This window comes from Dermacentor albipictus, chromosome 10, assembly GCF_038994185.2.
Source record: "Dermacentor albipictus isolate Rhodes 1998 colony chromosome 10, USDA_Dalb.pri_finalv2, whole genome shotgun sequence".
Classification (NCBI taxonomy): Eukaryota; Metazoa; Arthropoda; class Arachnida; order Ixodida; family Ixodidae; genus Dermacentor; species Dermacentor albipictus.
The window spans coordinates 14,479,174-14,494,350 of NC_091830.1; the positions used below are offsets into that span (position 1 = coordinate 14,479,174).

Here is a 15,177-nt window from a genome sequence, read left to right on the forward strand (position 1 = left end):
GGTTTGTATCCCCCCTGGGGCCAGTTATTTTTTTCATTCACTTTCATTTACATTAATATGCCATTTCTTTAACTCCATAAGTACAATTCATTTCTCCAATTTTATCCTGGGGCTCGTTCTTTTTTCCCTTCTTTTGATGTGATTAACCAACCTCGAGCCCATCGGTTCCCTTTCTTCTCGGGCACACACACACACATTATATGTGTGTGTGTGTGTGTGTGTGTGTGTGTGTGAGACACCATCACTGACACCATGCAATGCATTCTGATGAAGGCCGGACCCCGGCCTACACGTCAATAAACCGCTTCATACGTGCGTCTACATCACTGTGTATATTCACTGTGTATTTACTGTGTATACGTGTATTTACATCACTGTGTATTTACCTGTATATATATATATATATATATATATATATATATATATATATATATATATATATATATATATATATATATATATATATATATATATATATATATATATATATATATATATATATATATGTGTGTGTGTGTGTAAACAGAAGAAGAGAAACCAAAGGGCTCGAATTTTTTTCATCATGCGCATATAAAGCCAACACACAATATATGATGCCATATACAAATATTTACGAACATTGACAAAAGGGAAGTGCAAGTAAAGTGAGCTTGTCTAGCGTAATATAGTAGAGCCCGAAACGTAGCGGGCAAAACCAAAGGCATGACTGCCAGAATGATTATGAGTGATGATTGGGACGTTCTGCTTCGAAAAGGAACATTTAAACACTCGCCCAAGTGAAATTCTTTGCTGCAGCTTGTTTTAGCAGAGCAGCACATCTTCAGCCTGCGGTCATCTAGGAAAGAAGTGGTGAAGAAATTGTCTGCAATAGAAACACCCATCCATATGTTAAAGGCAATTTATTTAGTTACCTGCATCGCCCAGTAGGGCATTACAGCAGGGAGGTTACAAACTTGAATCAATACATCAATAAATTGAGAGCAAGCAGCCGAGTCTAGCGAAACATGAGAGGTGGACAACACGAATATACATTGAATCACATTGCGTTCATTAGCGTTATACTTGTGCAAAATTGCATTGCGTTTGCGTCGTTCAAAACAAACTCTTCCCCCGTTAGCGTTACGTTCAAGTAACGTTTTAACACTTACGCAAGCGTCAAAGAAAGCACCGCTTAACGGATTCCCACATAGACATGGAATTCGCCGATTTTTTTATTTATGAAAGGAGCCGAGAAGAGCAAGAAGTTGTTGACATTAGTCCTAAAACTATCTACCTTAGCTTGAATAACATCGTTGGCCACCAAGACATCAAATCAACAAGAGTAAAGATGCATTGAAGCCTTTGATTTATTCTTTACGTGTTTAAACTTATCCTAAATATTGAATTCTACCTAGGCGTGTCGAAAATTGTAGAGCAAGAATTAAGATTGACAGCTGGGGCTTGCTTACGCTAATCAACTATTTTCTTCGATTTTCCGAAACATGCATTCTTAACTTCGGCGTTGTATGTGGCGACGGTCATACGCTCGCATCATAACGTTTAGTTCATATTTGGTGTGCCCATAACTTTATCCTATTATATGATGCTTCTATTCTGTTTTGTCGTATTATGATTGGTATTTTAAATCTGTTCCTTTCATTTATACGGTCGTGCGTCGAGTCTTTCACATTTTTTACCTCAACTTATTTACACCATGTAAAAATACGCCTTTCTTGTATGAAAACATACACGTTTTTTTTTTTTTAAGGCACAATAGTGCCGTTTGGTGCTTACTGTTTTTTCTACAGTCGCGCAATGAAAGAGCAAGCGTATGTAGATGCATACCTTCGCAGGGACGCCTTCGATCCAGTCCTATTTTGAGCACGTTTCTACTCGTCGACAAGAACGCACGCTTGTAGAACGAGGGTGCCCCCAAAGAAACTGCTGGTGAACCACACCAATTCGACGAGCTCCCTCACAAAAACACGTCGTGGTCCAGCACGAAGGACGGGAACCAGTCCTTCACTCACAGCGTCCCAGCCACACTTCTTCCAAACCGAGTGACGCTCGGCTAGTGAAGATCTTACCATCGTTCTCTGAATGCCACGTTCGCGTGACAATCTACCCTCCAGCCCGCAGTGTTTCGCGGCGTTGTGCACGGGCTAAGGTGAAAACCCTGTCTCCACAGGCATCCGAACTGCGAGGAGCCCATTACAGCGCATGCGTGCGAAGCTTGTCACTTGTTGTACGTATACTTTCTCTTTTGCGCTTCGTGTCTGAATGCAGAAGAAAGGACCTTCGGCTTGCTCACACCTGGGCGGCTGCGAGCGAAGTAATGAGGAACAGTTAATGATGCCTCATGAATCTTCTTGCTAACCTTAGTGGCCGGTGTGGACAGAGCGGCAGCCGTTGCCATGACGCTCTTGAATGAGTCACGCAGGAGGGTTCCGAGAGGGCTTGCGCGTGCGTTATTTATGCAAAAGGGAAGCTGCGAACATGTGACCGGTGATTGTAGTGCGTGTATTGACCGCTCTGGCGGTGCCTACGTAACCGTGTTCTTTGAATGCGTGCGGCCGGCCCGTTTGTTGACTTACTCCATTAGCGCCATGGCATCGCGATGCCAGTGGGAGGAGATCTGTGCTTCTCTGACGTCCTAAGTAATGCAATTAGGCAAGCGATACAGAAATAGCGCATTTGTTCGTTGTGGACAAAATTATGTCAACAAAAGAAATGCCCTTTCTCTGAGGACGACGTGTTCGTTTACATTCGTGCGTATCATTGGGTGAACTGATAGCGTAAGTGGCTGTCACCAAGATTGCGTGCTATAAAATGAGTGAGTGAGTGAGTGAGTGAGTGAGTGAGTGAGTGAGTGAGTGAGTGAGTGAGTGAGTGAGTGAGTGAGTGAGTGAGTGAGTGAGTGAGTGAGTGAGTGAGTGAGTGAGTGAGTGAGTGAGTGAGTGAGTGAGTGAGTGAGTGAGTGAGTGAGTGAGTGAGTGAGTGAGTGAGTGAGTGAGTGAGTGAGTGAGTGAGTGAGTGAGTGAGTGAGTGAGTGAGTGAGTGAGTGAGTGAGTGAGTGAGTGAGTGAGTGAGTGAGTGAGTGAGTGAGTGAGTGAGTGAGTGAGTGAGTGAGTGAGTTATAGCTAGATTCTAGTTCATACGCATGCAGGGTAAGGCTCGCGAAGTAGTAAGGCAAGGCTAACTCCGAGCGTCTTGTAAATTGTGAATGACTATAACACCAACGATAAGGTCAAAAGCAAGGAAGCCGTCACTTTGACTAAGCACACACAATCATGCAAATTCAGAAGCAATGAACCACCTCTGCTCTTCGTAAACATTGGCCTCGGATCACAAATAACAGTCAATCATCTTGCACCGAAACTTCTGACCTGTCAACGCTTTATCTCCTAAGGTTTTTGTTCGTAAGGATATTATACAGAATCTACCTTTCAATTTAAATAATTTCACATTATATCCAGATGCAAAAAACATATTACGTTTAGGGTTTATATCTAAGATTCACGCAATCCCTATGAAACCATATTGCTAAAAAAGGCTTTTCTTAGGCAGACGTTTATTGTTCGATCGTTAACTCAACAGACAGCGATAGCGATCGAAAGCGTTCAAGAATATGTTCAAATGCCTAAGTTGAAGCGTATGGCACGAAGTGAATTGGCAGGCTCAGCTCCTGCAAGCAAAACAGAAGCCTGGCCAAGTACGGCTAGGGCTTGGCAGTGAAAGCATATTGAACTTAAGCATATTGAATCATTTTTCTGCAAGAATATCTAAATGTTAGACTTACCACGCATGACAACGCATGACAACGCATGACAACGCATGACCTCCCAGTGCATCGTAACGGAGGCCATGCGGCACGGAAAACAGATGCTGCACAAGCGCAAGAATCGCAGAAATGCAGGCATGGAGGTAAATTTATGATAAGGCAAATGTGGTTCTTCATTGCAAATGCAGTGTTTTATTTTCGCCAGAGCAACAAAAGATCTCAAGAAGAACAACACACAAATAGCACCGTTCAATAAACACGCTAAGCAAAGGCATGCATGCAGGCGTTCAGTATTATTACTTACAGCTCACGATAGTTCCGCTTAACACCACAAAACGCACTAAACGAAAAACTACTAAAAATTGCAAGACAAAGTCTAACACAATAGATGGCGTTGGTACAAAATCTAGCACGGTATATAGACATAAAAAAGTATGCTATGATTAAGCATCACGAGCTTATTGCGAAATAGAACTGCTTGGTCCATACAAGATACAAGAATCAGAGCTGAAACGGGACAAAAAAATTGGAGGACGCTTAAGCTTCGCCTTCAAGAGTGGAACGCGACAGCGTTCCCGTCGACCAGCCAAGGGGTGTAAGACAGTGGGCTACGGTGCAGCGACTATGCGCCCCGCATCGGACGCGGTGAGCGTCGAGCAGCGCCGCGTTCGGCGCGGCTACGAAATGTGCGCCTGAGCAAGCGACGCACGCCTGAGCCTTAGAAACAGCTCGTTTCTAAGGCAACACCGCATTCACTAGAGACGCTTTTGTACCGCTTTGAGGCGTCGAACTCGTGGCTGGTAGAGTCTCCGTCTCACACTCCGGAGACCCTGGTTCGATTCCCACCCAGCCCATGTTGCAAGTTGTTTTTTATTCATGAAGTGCCTGCTGGGATTTATCGCTCACGGCCAACGCCGACGACGCTGACACCGACGCCGACGCCGACGACACCGGCTTTTCTGCGACACGAGCTCCTCAACGCTGTCGCGTTAAAATTCTCGGCCCGGTTTAAAATCCTTGCAGCAGCCTCCGTTCCTGTCCAGACCAAACTTCACGCGAAGGAGCGCTACCAATGTCTCGTTCGACATTCTATTTCGAAGGTCGGTTTTAATGAGCGAGACTTGGCTGAACACTCGTTCAACGATGGCATTTGATACAGGCAGTGATGGAAAAGACAGGAGGAGGGTTTGGACTTGTGTAGGGAACGCATGGCTGTGGTGGCTGTGGGGCAACGGTAGAGGATATGTTCTACGTTGGCGTCGGAGCAGGGGAATTTGGGCAGGAAAGGTCCTAGCGAATCGCCACGTAGGCGCCATGCGGCAGGCAGAACATTCGGCAAATTTTGGTTAGGTTGAGCTCGGTGTTGTTACTCCGTTCTGGCGCCGAGGTCACCCGCGGCGCACCGTCAACGGGAGCTAAAAGAATCTCATGCTTAAAACGTAGGACGCTGAAAGCTCACATCTGGAGACAGCAACAGTCTATGTTCGCTGGCGGGCACGTGCGGGTAGCGTTAGTTCGCGGATGGAGACGTGTTTCCAGAGGCCCGCTTTATTAATTTATCGAAAGGACGCGATCGTTGACTTTTTGACATGCATATGTGTTCTCTAACATAGAACTTGCAAATTTTGACTTTGTAGTGGACGCGCTCAATTTCTTTAACCTGCTCTCGTCTGCATTTTGATTCCAGTGTGCTTTTCATTTGTGCAGAACTATATTTTTTATTTTTTTTACACAGGAAAAAGACGTAGTCAAAATATAGCCACATAGCCAAAAGGAAAATTCTGACGCCAACTCGGGCAAAAAGTAGCCCGATTTGCCTATTATTTGCCCAATCTGGCAACCCTGAATCCTACATCTTTGGAAATGTCTTTTTATTTCTATTTTTCATATTCAGCATCCAACTTTGACCTATTTGCAATATCCTACGCATTGCAACACATGTAGCAAGCATGTGAAGTAGATGTAGTTAGCAATAATATAAGCTAAATTGTGCGCATTAGAACTAAAAAAGTACACTAATCGGATATTGCACGAAAGAAATTCAGGCAGATGCAGTAGAGGAGATAAAATATAAACCGCATATAAGTCTAATGTCAAGCAACACGATCAAAATACGAGCTTTGCGACATTTGTTCGCGCATCCATTTCATAACATTCCGTTCATTTTTATTACTCTGTCCCTTTTCCTTGCGCGGATGAGATTTTCTCTTCAAGCGGCTGTTTCCAGTTCTCCTTATTTTCTTTTATACACGCAATGCGTTCATCTATTTTGTCTTCACTTCATTTGCGTGGCAACAGGTTTGTAGAGACATCCATCAATCCATTGCCGTGTTGTTTACCGGACAGGTTGTGTTCTGCTGAAGAATTTCTCTCACACTCTGGCTCGTCTGCACAAGTATGACGGTGTAGGTAATTATCGCCGCCGCCATCTGCAAAAAACACAGTCAAAGATCATTAAGGGCAGTCGACTGCATTAACTCCAACTCTCGAAAAATAAGGCAGGCAACAAACAAGCGCTGACACACAGTTGACGGTTGTTTTGAAGATATATATATTATACGCACATGCCACTGTTTATTTAGTTATTAGTAATGGAGTCAAATACATTCAACAACACGATAACAAAAACGCAGATGTCAAATAAAGTAAATTAACAGAAAAGACGACTATGTTGAGCGTTCTACGATAAAACTGTTCTTGCTGTGGTACAGCAACATCCTAGCTGACACAGGCTACAGGTGAAGGAGCGTGGTCAGAAACACAAGGCGGCAAGCAACAATTTTCGCAGAAGAGCTCGCGTCTCCACCACTGTGCCGAAGAACCACGCCGCGTAAGTCCGCGAAACAATTCTGAAAAGGCACTTTATTATTACTTTTTTTTTTACACACACGGGTGGTCATTCAGGCGCAATCCTCTTTTTGAGGGGAGATATCAGTAAGAAAAAGTAGCGTGAGAAAATTTTCACATAAAATGTCATATTAACGTAATTTTGGGATAACCAGTTCTGGAACGCTCTCTGCGTTTTCCTGAGTTCGTTCACCAAGTGTCACCAGCAGGTGCCCAGTGTTGTCAGATTGATTGACTGATCGATTGATTCAGTGACTGAATAGCTGATTATTTATTTATTTATTTATTTATTTATTTATTTATTTATTTATAGTTCGACTTCGAGGTTACGAACACTCGAGCCATAAGAGCCGCCATGACGGAAGGCTCCGGATAATATTTCACGATCTGACGTTCTGTGTGCGTCATCCCCTCAGCCCACTAGTATTGCTGCATTCCACCCCCATTGAACAGCAGCCACCATGGTTGGTCATTCGACATGCAACCTCACGCTGACTGACTCCAGGGAGGTACGACAATCCTTGTCAGGTGAGATGGCAGCCACCGGAACGGATCTGTGGCTCGGCGTTCTGCAATTACCTGATGTTTAACTTAATCAAAAGTGAAAAATGGGCGAGTTGGTGCGGAAGCACTTGCAACTGAAAGTTTATCGGAAAGACCATAGACTTTATAAACCCGACATGTCCAACGTCATCAAACGTCACGAAAACGTCATGAAAAGAGCACGTAAAAACACCTTGACTGATAATCGGTGTTAGCACGCCTAAAAACGGCCACGTGCTAAGTCACATCAAGAAAATATATTTCAGTGTGATGAAGCGCTATAGAAGCATGACTGACACACCCTGCCCCCTTTTTCTTTATCTCGGGGGGCCTCTACAATTTCTCTTCTTTTTCTATCTTTGTGCTTATACACGACTGTTGTATTTGCAAACTAGGGTGTGCATTTAGCTTGTGAATTGCAGTCTCTTACGTGCAACGTTGCACACGGCTCCGACGCATTTAAATTTCTTCGTACAGGTACTCACCGACACGAGTAGTGACATGTTCAGCTTGAAGAAGTCCCCACCATGCAAACTGAGCTCTTCCGGATCAATGCAGCTGTGAAGGTACTCGATCTGCGTTGGTCAGTGCAAAACGACCACCTAACAGCAACTGGACCATATAACTTAGTCGAAGCACCACACTTTCCTATTAAAGTTGGGTTGCATTCCGTAATGAAATGAGCAAATGCTCTCGAGGCAGGTAGCTTCTAATGTCTACTTTTTTACTACATCTTGCCAGACCTGAGTTCATTCCTATCCTACGAGCTCAAATTTGCTTGCATGCTCTGCATTCCCGAAGTACGGGGAAGGAGGGAGACAAAGGGGAGGATAACAGTATGACTGGTGTGTTTGGTAGTCACTGCTTTTTGCTGCTGGGCTACTTGGTTCATGGCCATAGTAAAATGGAACGTCGTGCCTGTCTGATCGATCCTTCGTGTGCCTTCGCGTGTTATCTGCCAAATTATAACTGATAGTTGCCGCAATAATATTGTAAGTCCTTGTGACTATGTATAGTATGTGAATATAATATTTTCAGTGTGCGGCCCAGCATGCCTGTATATTAGTATAGTAGTGCCTGGAGCACCGCCATCTTAACCCTTACTAGATTCCTTACTCCCCATCCATCCATCCTCTCTCTCTCTCACTGTATGGACTTTTAATACTTATATTCTGAGGAATAGACATGTGACGTCAGGACTAAGGTTCACATATTTTTTGTTGCTATCTAGACCATAACTCATTTCAACGAGCGATGTCGACCACTTGACATTTTTGTAATTCAGGGAAGTATGCACGTAGAGACATATATATGAGCTTCTCGAACTACAAAAACGACAATGCCTACGCGACACAAAGCCTATTGTTCTTGTTTCTGGTGTGGCATAGCTGCTACCGAAATGCTTGTGGTGTGTAGCAAAGACGAGATATTCTATACGCAGACGTAGAAATCTAGTAATGTTTGTTTTTCGGGAAGATAATGAAAGTTACTTGATATCTGTAGTGCTCATCACTGAGGCTTCCGGTAGTCTTACACGCTTCTTTGACTTTTTTGCCCTGCAGAGTAATCGAGAAAACAAAAACAATCAACAAGAAAGGACTGATTTCATCAAGAACACATTGCATTTTCAACAAAAACTATTGCGTTATTGCGCGCCACAAATCTAGCACACAAAATTTTGTAATCAGTCGCAGGAGGGCTCAAACAATGTGCTTGGAACACGCAGATTTTCATGCTTCATTGCTCATGCGCATTCTCATGGTGGTTTTAGAGAGCGTGGGCTTGTACGTACACCTTCTACAGAATACCGGCTTATCACAGAAGCGGACGGTAGTAACAATGCTGTTAGCGACAGATTGGGGCGCTTTGTCGAATAATTTCCCGTTATAGATGTCCTTACGCAGCTTTTCTTATCGCAAAAAGCTTTTTTAAAAGGCAGCGCCTTATCGATTTATATGCTGCCGAAACTTTACGTAAGCAACCAATATGAATGTGGTTGGTCACTACAATGCTAGCTCTGTGCTCTGGCTGCTTAAATTCTTCGCCGCCGGATGTCGCCAACAGCGTTACTACAACCGTCAACGTTTCAGTTGAATTGGTATTTCGTAACCGCTGATAAGGTTAAAGACAAGTTCAAGGTCCCTTTTAACTTCGAACCGCGAAACCGTAGTTATTTCGTTTACATTGATGCTTGTTTGTTCTCAGGAACTTTAGCCTGTTTGTGAACGTAATCATTTGACAGAAGACTGAGTGCATCGATTTGAACAATGAAGACCAGCGCCAGTTCTGCCATGTACTCACTCCGAGTTCAACAAGAAAGCTTATACAACTATTATTGCAATGACGGACCCTGTATAGCACACAGATGATGGCATAAAGGCGTCGGCGGCAACATCATCTTTATTATTTAGTGGATATCTTGGCTTCGACTTGAGCAGCACATGAAAGGCAAGAACGCTTTAGCCCATAAGATGGCACTGCCAGCGGGCTGCCGACGCCTCTAGTGCTTCGCTGTTCCATAAACTGTAACACGGTTGCAGGCACTCAAGAACTGCGTGCTCTCACGATATGCACGAGCAACACTTACTGCTTCTTGAGACAGTGCCACTGTTGGCGCATTTTCTCGTGCATTCAGAAAATGTAGCCCACAAGTCTATTGTTGACAGTCGCTATTTCCAATATTGTAGAGCTCAGGACGACCGCTAAAGGATAAAGCTCACTTTAAGCAATCGAATAGTTAAGGAATCATATGGTGCTGATGAAATGATCGAACATGTTATGACCGAATTCTCCCGTTTAAACGCACAGACAGGCACATAGACGGACGCATAGAGACTGTCCTGGATAAGTTGGACGGCAGTGCGTTTTTTAAATCTTCAGTTCTTGCTAGACTTGTGGCCTTGAGAGAAGTCTACAGTGTGGGTCCAATAGCTCGGCTCCGTTTCTAAAGAACTTCAATTTACGTGACAATTGTTACCGCATGATTGTTGTAACGCACTCCTTCTTTCACTCTATCTTTCCATACTTACTTTGCCATTTTCCCGAGAAGGGTAGTCCCCTGTACACATCTTTGCTAATATTGATACATCTCTATCAAAAACAATAGCATATACACAGTTTTACATAATCCCACATGAACATATGGGGATTCCACCATAAAAGTCCCTATTTTACCATGTATCATATCAGGCATCTTCCGTACGATTATATCAACATACCGGTATTTCATGTAAAAACTGATGTTTTTCCATATGTTATATGGGACAGGTATTGTAACATATGGGACATGCCTCATAAGATATATGGTAACATGCGGTGTTTTATATGGTATCCACGTATGTTAACGTGTAATAACTGAATTTGATACTATGTTGGGTCTTTCTGGCAGAGTTTCCTTTTTGCAATTTGCTTTCTTTCTCAAGAGATTGCAAATACTTTTGACTCACCATGTCCATCATCGACTGGCTGGTGCTAGCTAGCGTGATGAAATCGTACGTGATGTACGCCGAGTACAGGAACGCCGTGTAGTTTTCCCACACGGCCCGACCGTTCTTGCACATCTCGTAGAGTGACGTGCACAGCACTAGCAGCGTGCAGGTGCTGGACACCACCAGAGACCAGCTCCATACTTGGTTGACGGCGTCCTTCAGCTCTTGTATCTCGTAGAAGTTGAACCGGACGGCTTCAACGCGGCGCACAGCGTCGCTCGTTCGAATCGACAAGAACTCGACGCCGCGCACGTGACCAGCGAGGCACTCCTCGAGAGCCTCGAGCTGGTTCTTGAGGTACTCGACAAGGACCTTGCCAGCCGATCGCAGCGCCACGATGTGGACGCTATCGTAGATGAAATAGAGCATGACGAGTAACAGGACCTTGATCCAGGACGAGACCCGCGTCCAGGAGCTTTGCACTCCAACGCTCGAAAGGACGTGCGATTGGGACACCAGCGGTGCGGCTGCCGAGAATGCGGCGCAGTAGGCGGCGAAGACGCAGCATCGCCGGACGTCGGACCAAAAGTACCGCTTGGGGGCGCAGCAGGAGCACCCGCGGATACCGACCCGCTTCTCGAACACGGAGGCGCGCAGGTAGAATTCCAGCATCTTGGAAGAGCCGGCGACCATGGACGCCGCGTTGACGATGACCTTGACGAAAAGCACGACGTGGGCCACTACGTTGAGCGAGCCTTCGAAGCTGTGATTCGTCCTGGTGGCCTGGTGGCTAGCGTGCGCGACGTTGCCGACCTGCATCCATACGAGGAAGCCGATGCAGCAGCCGGAGTAAAGTGTGTACCAGCTCTTCCAGACGACCCTAGGTGAGCGTTTGCCGTCCTTTCTGAACAGGTCGCGAATGAAGAAGCAACCGCCGATGCGGCAGAGCAGGGCGTGGCATCGGAAGCTTCGAGCCATGAGGGACATTGTGCCACTGGCATGTTCACGTCGCAAATCTTTGTCATCGTGATTGCAAACGGTAGCAGGATTACAGTTGAGAAGCTTCCTCCAAAGGCAACCACGCTTCTCCGTCGGCATATTCGCCGGCCAAATGACAGGCTTGAAAAGGCCTGTCAAAAGACACATGAACGATTCCTTGAATTTATCTTCAGCGATGCTACAAGCGATGCTGTATTCTAAGGTGTATTATTTAAATGAAAAAGAATGGACTTTTATAGTTATTAAAACTGAAATATAAACAGAAGCTTCCCTGTCTGCCGCCGATTATTTTTAACACGTTTGGGGTAGCTGTTCTTCAGTCCCTTCTTTCATAGTGCAAGTTATGGGGTGTATATACATTCCTTGAGACCCAGGTAAGAATAAATAAAACCATTAGGTTACTGTTCTTGGTGCTTATTGACGGACTACTTGCACAAGAAAACGATATGCATATTAAATGGTACGATATGATCAATAAAATGTTAACAAATCTCTTGAGGCCAAGCTTTACAATCCACAAATTCCAACCGGCGAGTTCGCAAGGCATTTTCATTCAAAAAAAATAATGAAGCTGCTACCAGCTCAACATAACCCTTCCAATAAACTGCATAACGAATCCCATCGGTATCACAGCTAAACTTGTGCTTCAATACTACAAAAGGCGTTTTGATACAAAAGAAAGTGAACAACACTGTATTTTTCCGCGAGTTTCAAGGCGCCCATCTCATAACAGATGCTGCTATGATTTCATTCGCTCCAAATGCGCATGGCTTATGTATACACCTGTATCAATTGATCGCCACCACACATGTCGCAGTCTCATTTGTTTGAAATATATTTAAAATATTTGATAACTGCGTAACTAACCTGACTTCTCATGCAAATTATTCTCCGGCTTCTCGATTAATCTCCGCCAGGTAGCCTATACTGCGTGATCCGTTGCAAGCTATGTTTTGTAGATTACGATAAGATCTGAAGCAAAAAAAAAAACACATTCTATTTAGCGAGACCATGTTCTTTGAAACCAGTGAATTCCGTACTCACTCATGTCCATGCAGAATTTGTCAGGTTTCCTGACAAACGCTGACATCGGCAATTCTGGACCCCAGTTTCTTCAGGCCCGCTGGTTTCCAGCCTAGCCTGAAATACCGTTGTGACCGAAGGCCAATGCCAGCGTTGACTAAAGAACGCCAAGCTCGGCCCCAACATCTACGAAGATTAAACGCATCGACCTGAGACTCGCCATTGTTGCAGTGAGTTTCCGGGCTCCATTGAAAGGAGCACTTCGCTGATCACAATTTGAATCTGTGCCACCAACGTAACAATAAAAGCTATATCATTGTTGAAAGTCCTCGAGACCCCTATTATGTAAAGCCGTTATACATTGCAGTGGGCAACGCCGAGACGCATAAGCTTCTGGCGTAATTTCGCTGCTTCTCTTGGCTTAGCGATTGCAACATACGTACCAGCTTTCCCAGCCGAGATTCAATAGAAAGAAGGCGCTTATTTGCAGAGGGAGTGCAAAACACTACTTGCATTCGAAGCATCACGGAAAGCGTGGAGCTTAATAAATGCTCTATAACAACGAAAGAAAGCCGACAGACAATACAGCCAAAGAAAGTATAGAGAATGGAATGGTTTCTTTCATTTAAGATGCATAACTAATAGCTAGAGCATGGACAATGGCTCCCAGTTTGCCTAAGCCCAGGAACAATTACGTGAAGTCTACTGCGAATTTCTCATCAGTGTCATTTCGGAAATCCTTGAATGCGGATATAGGGCGTGTGCAGAAAGCAAAAGGTTTATTGAAGGTAAGCAACTAATATTTTTACTTTCGAATGCAAACACCTTCAATTCTTCAAAATGTGCTCCCTTGTCGTCGATACACAGTTGCCAGTGCTTCTGCCAAGATTTGCACGCCTCCTGAAAGGCCAGCAAGCGGAACTTCCATTGAAAGAATGCGGCACGGCTTCTTAGACTGTCTTGGCGTTTTCCAAATAAAGCATTTGTTTGTTTGCTTGTTTGTTTGTTTTCAAGCCATGTTCGAACTGGGGGAACAAAAACAAGTCGGCTGGGGCCAAGACTGGACGGTATTGCGAGTCTGCGTGAGCGATGCCACGTTGTGCTTGGCCAAAAATTCTCTTACATTACGCGATGTGTGATTCGGCATATGGATGCTGCTATTGCGGCAATATGAGCATCCAGGTGGTGCCGGTCCTACTGCTGTCACGTTGGACTCTTTTTCTCAGACGAATCAGTATCTCTGGGTGGAATTAGCGTTGGCAGTTTTCCCAGTAGGCAAAAATTTCATTGTTTGAGTTTTACTTCGAACTACGACTGAGGATAAAAAGAAACATTATTCATGTTTGTGCGACTGTCTTTTTTGTTCCTCTTAAGCGCATTGCCTCACCAAAATCATGGATCTCCATTTAGCTCATCTATATCTCTGAAGTAAAAAAAGGATACATTTTTTTTTTAATTCGAAAGCATGCCCTTAGGCATAATACAAAAGATGTTAGAAATACACGAACAGATTCGACTCGTGCAAAAAATCTAGGAGTGAAAGATGATGGGGTCCATGAATCCAACGTTTAAGGTCGGGTGGGCGGCCAGGCCGAAGGCCTGTTGCCCGGAGATGGCGGAGACGGCTTAGATGAAGCCCTGGGCACGTCCATAATAGGTGTGTCACTGTCACATTTTGGATTCCTGTGTTGCAAAATGGGCACGATGAGCCGTAAGGACCATGGTATTCTTGTGGCCAGAGAGCGGTCCCAGACGGGGTGAGTGCGACCCCGACACGTAGCCTCCTTAACGTAACCTCCTCTTGGCGGGTTAACCCGCCAGGGAGGTCTGACCCACACGGAGGTATGAGAGCTCGTGTGGTACGTCGGAGGTTTTCCTTTTCCCGGATCAGTCGTCCACAGGCGTCTTCAGGAAAATGTGGAAGTGGGTATGTTGTAATCTGTGGGTGGGTTGCCATATCTGCTTCAAGGAGACCCGGCAGGGCTGCTCGAGGCACCCACTGGACGCGTATGAGGATATTCGTAGTGGCAGCAAGACGGTGACTGCTATCTGACAATAGGGTGGACCGAGATACCCTACGTATGTCGTGGATGGCTTGAGTCGAGTCAGTGCGAATGATGAGTTGAGAGTATCGAGCGTCTTGAACAGTAGGTAGCAACGCGGCCAAGCCGTCTCGTGTGGCAGCAAGCTCGGCAAGGTAGGCCGGTGGTGCAGGATCCGCAACACACGAGCACGTTTGGCCTGCCTCTGGTATCAATGGACACACGAGAGCTGTGTGAATCATGGTGCCATTAACACTGGCATCAGTGTATGCTACAAGAGTCGTATCGTCTTGATTGTCATCGGCGCGATGAAGGCGGGAAACATGGGCATTCGCCTGACGAGGAACCGGGCTATACAGACGACCAAGAGGCTTATTGTCACTTAATTGTACCCTTTTCCACGGAGCTACATCGGGTCTCGTAGATGCTGGATTGTCTATTTCGTGTCCCATGTATGATGGTTTTAGGGCGCGCGCGCATCGACGTTGGTGTACGAGTTCGTCAATAGTGTTGAGTTGGGACTCAGCCTGTAGGG

General features: G+C 45.1%; 1 long non-coding RNA gene across 1 annotated transcript; it reads right to left on the reverse strand.

The window, feature by feature from the left end:
• Positions 1 to 5,987: 5,987 nt before the first annotated feature.
• LOC135915836 (uncharacterized) lies at positions 5,988 to 8,707 on the reverse strand. The gene is made up of 3 exons (XR_010568763.1): positions 8,641 to 8,707; positions 7,636 to 7,725; positions 5,988 to 6,189 (listed from the first exon to the last, which is right to left on the reverse strand). It is a non-coding gene; the product is annotated as an uncharacterized lncRNA (long non-coding RNA).
• Positions 8,708 to 15,177: the final 6,470 nt, after the last annotated feature.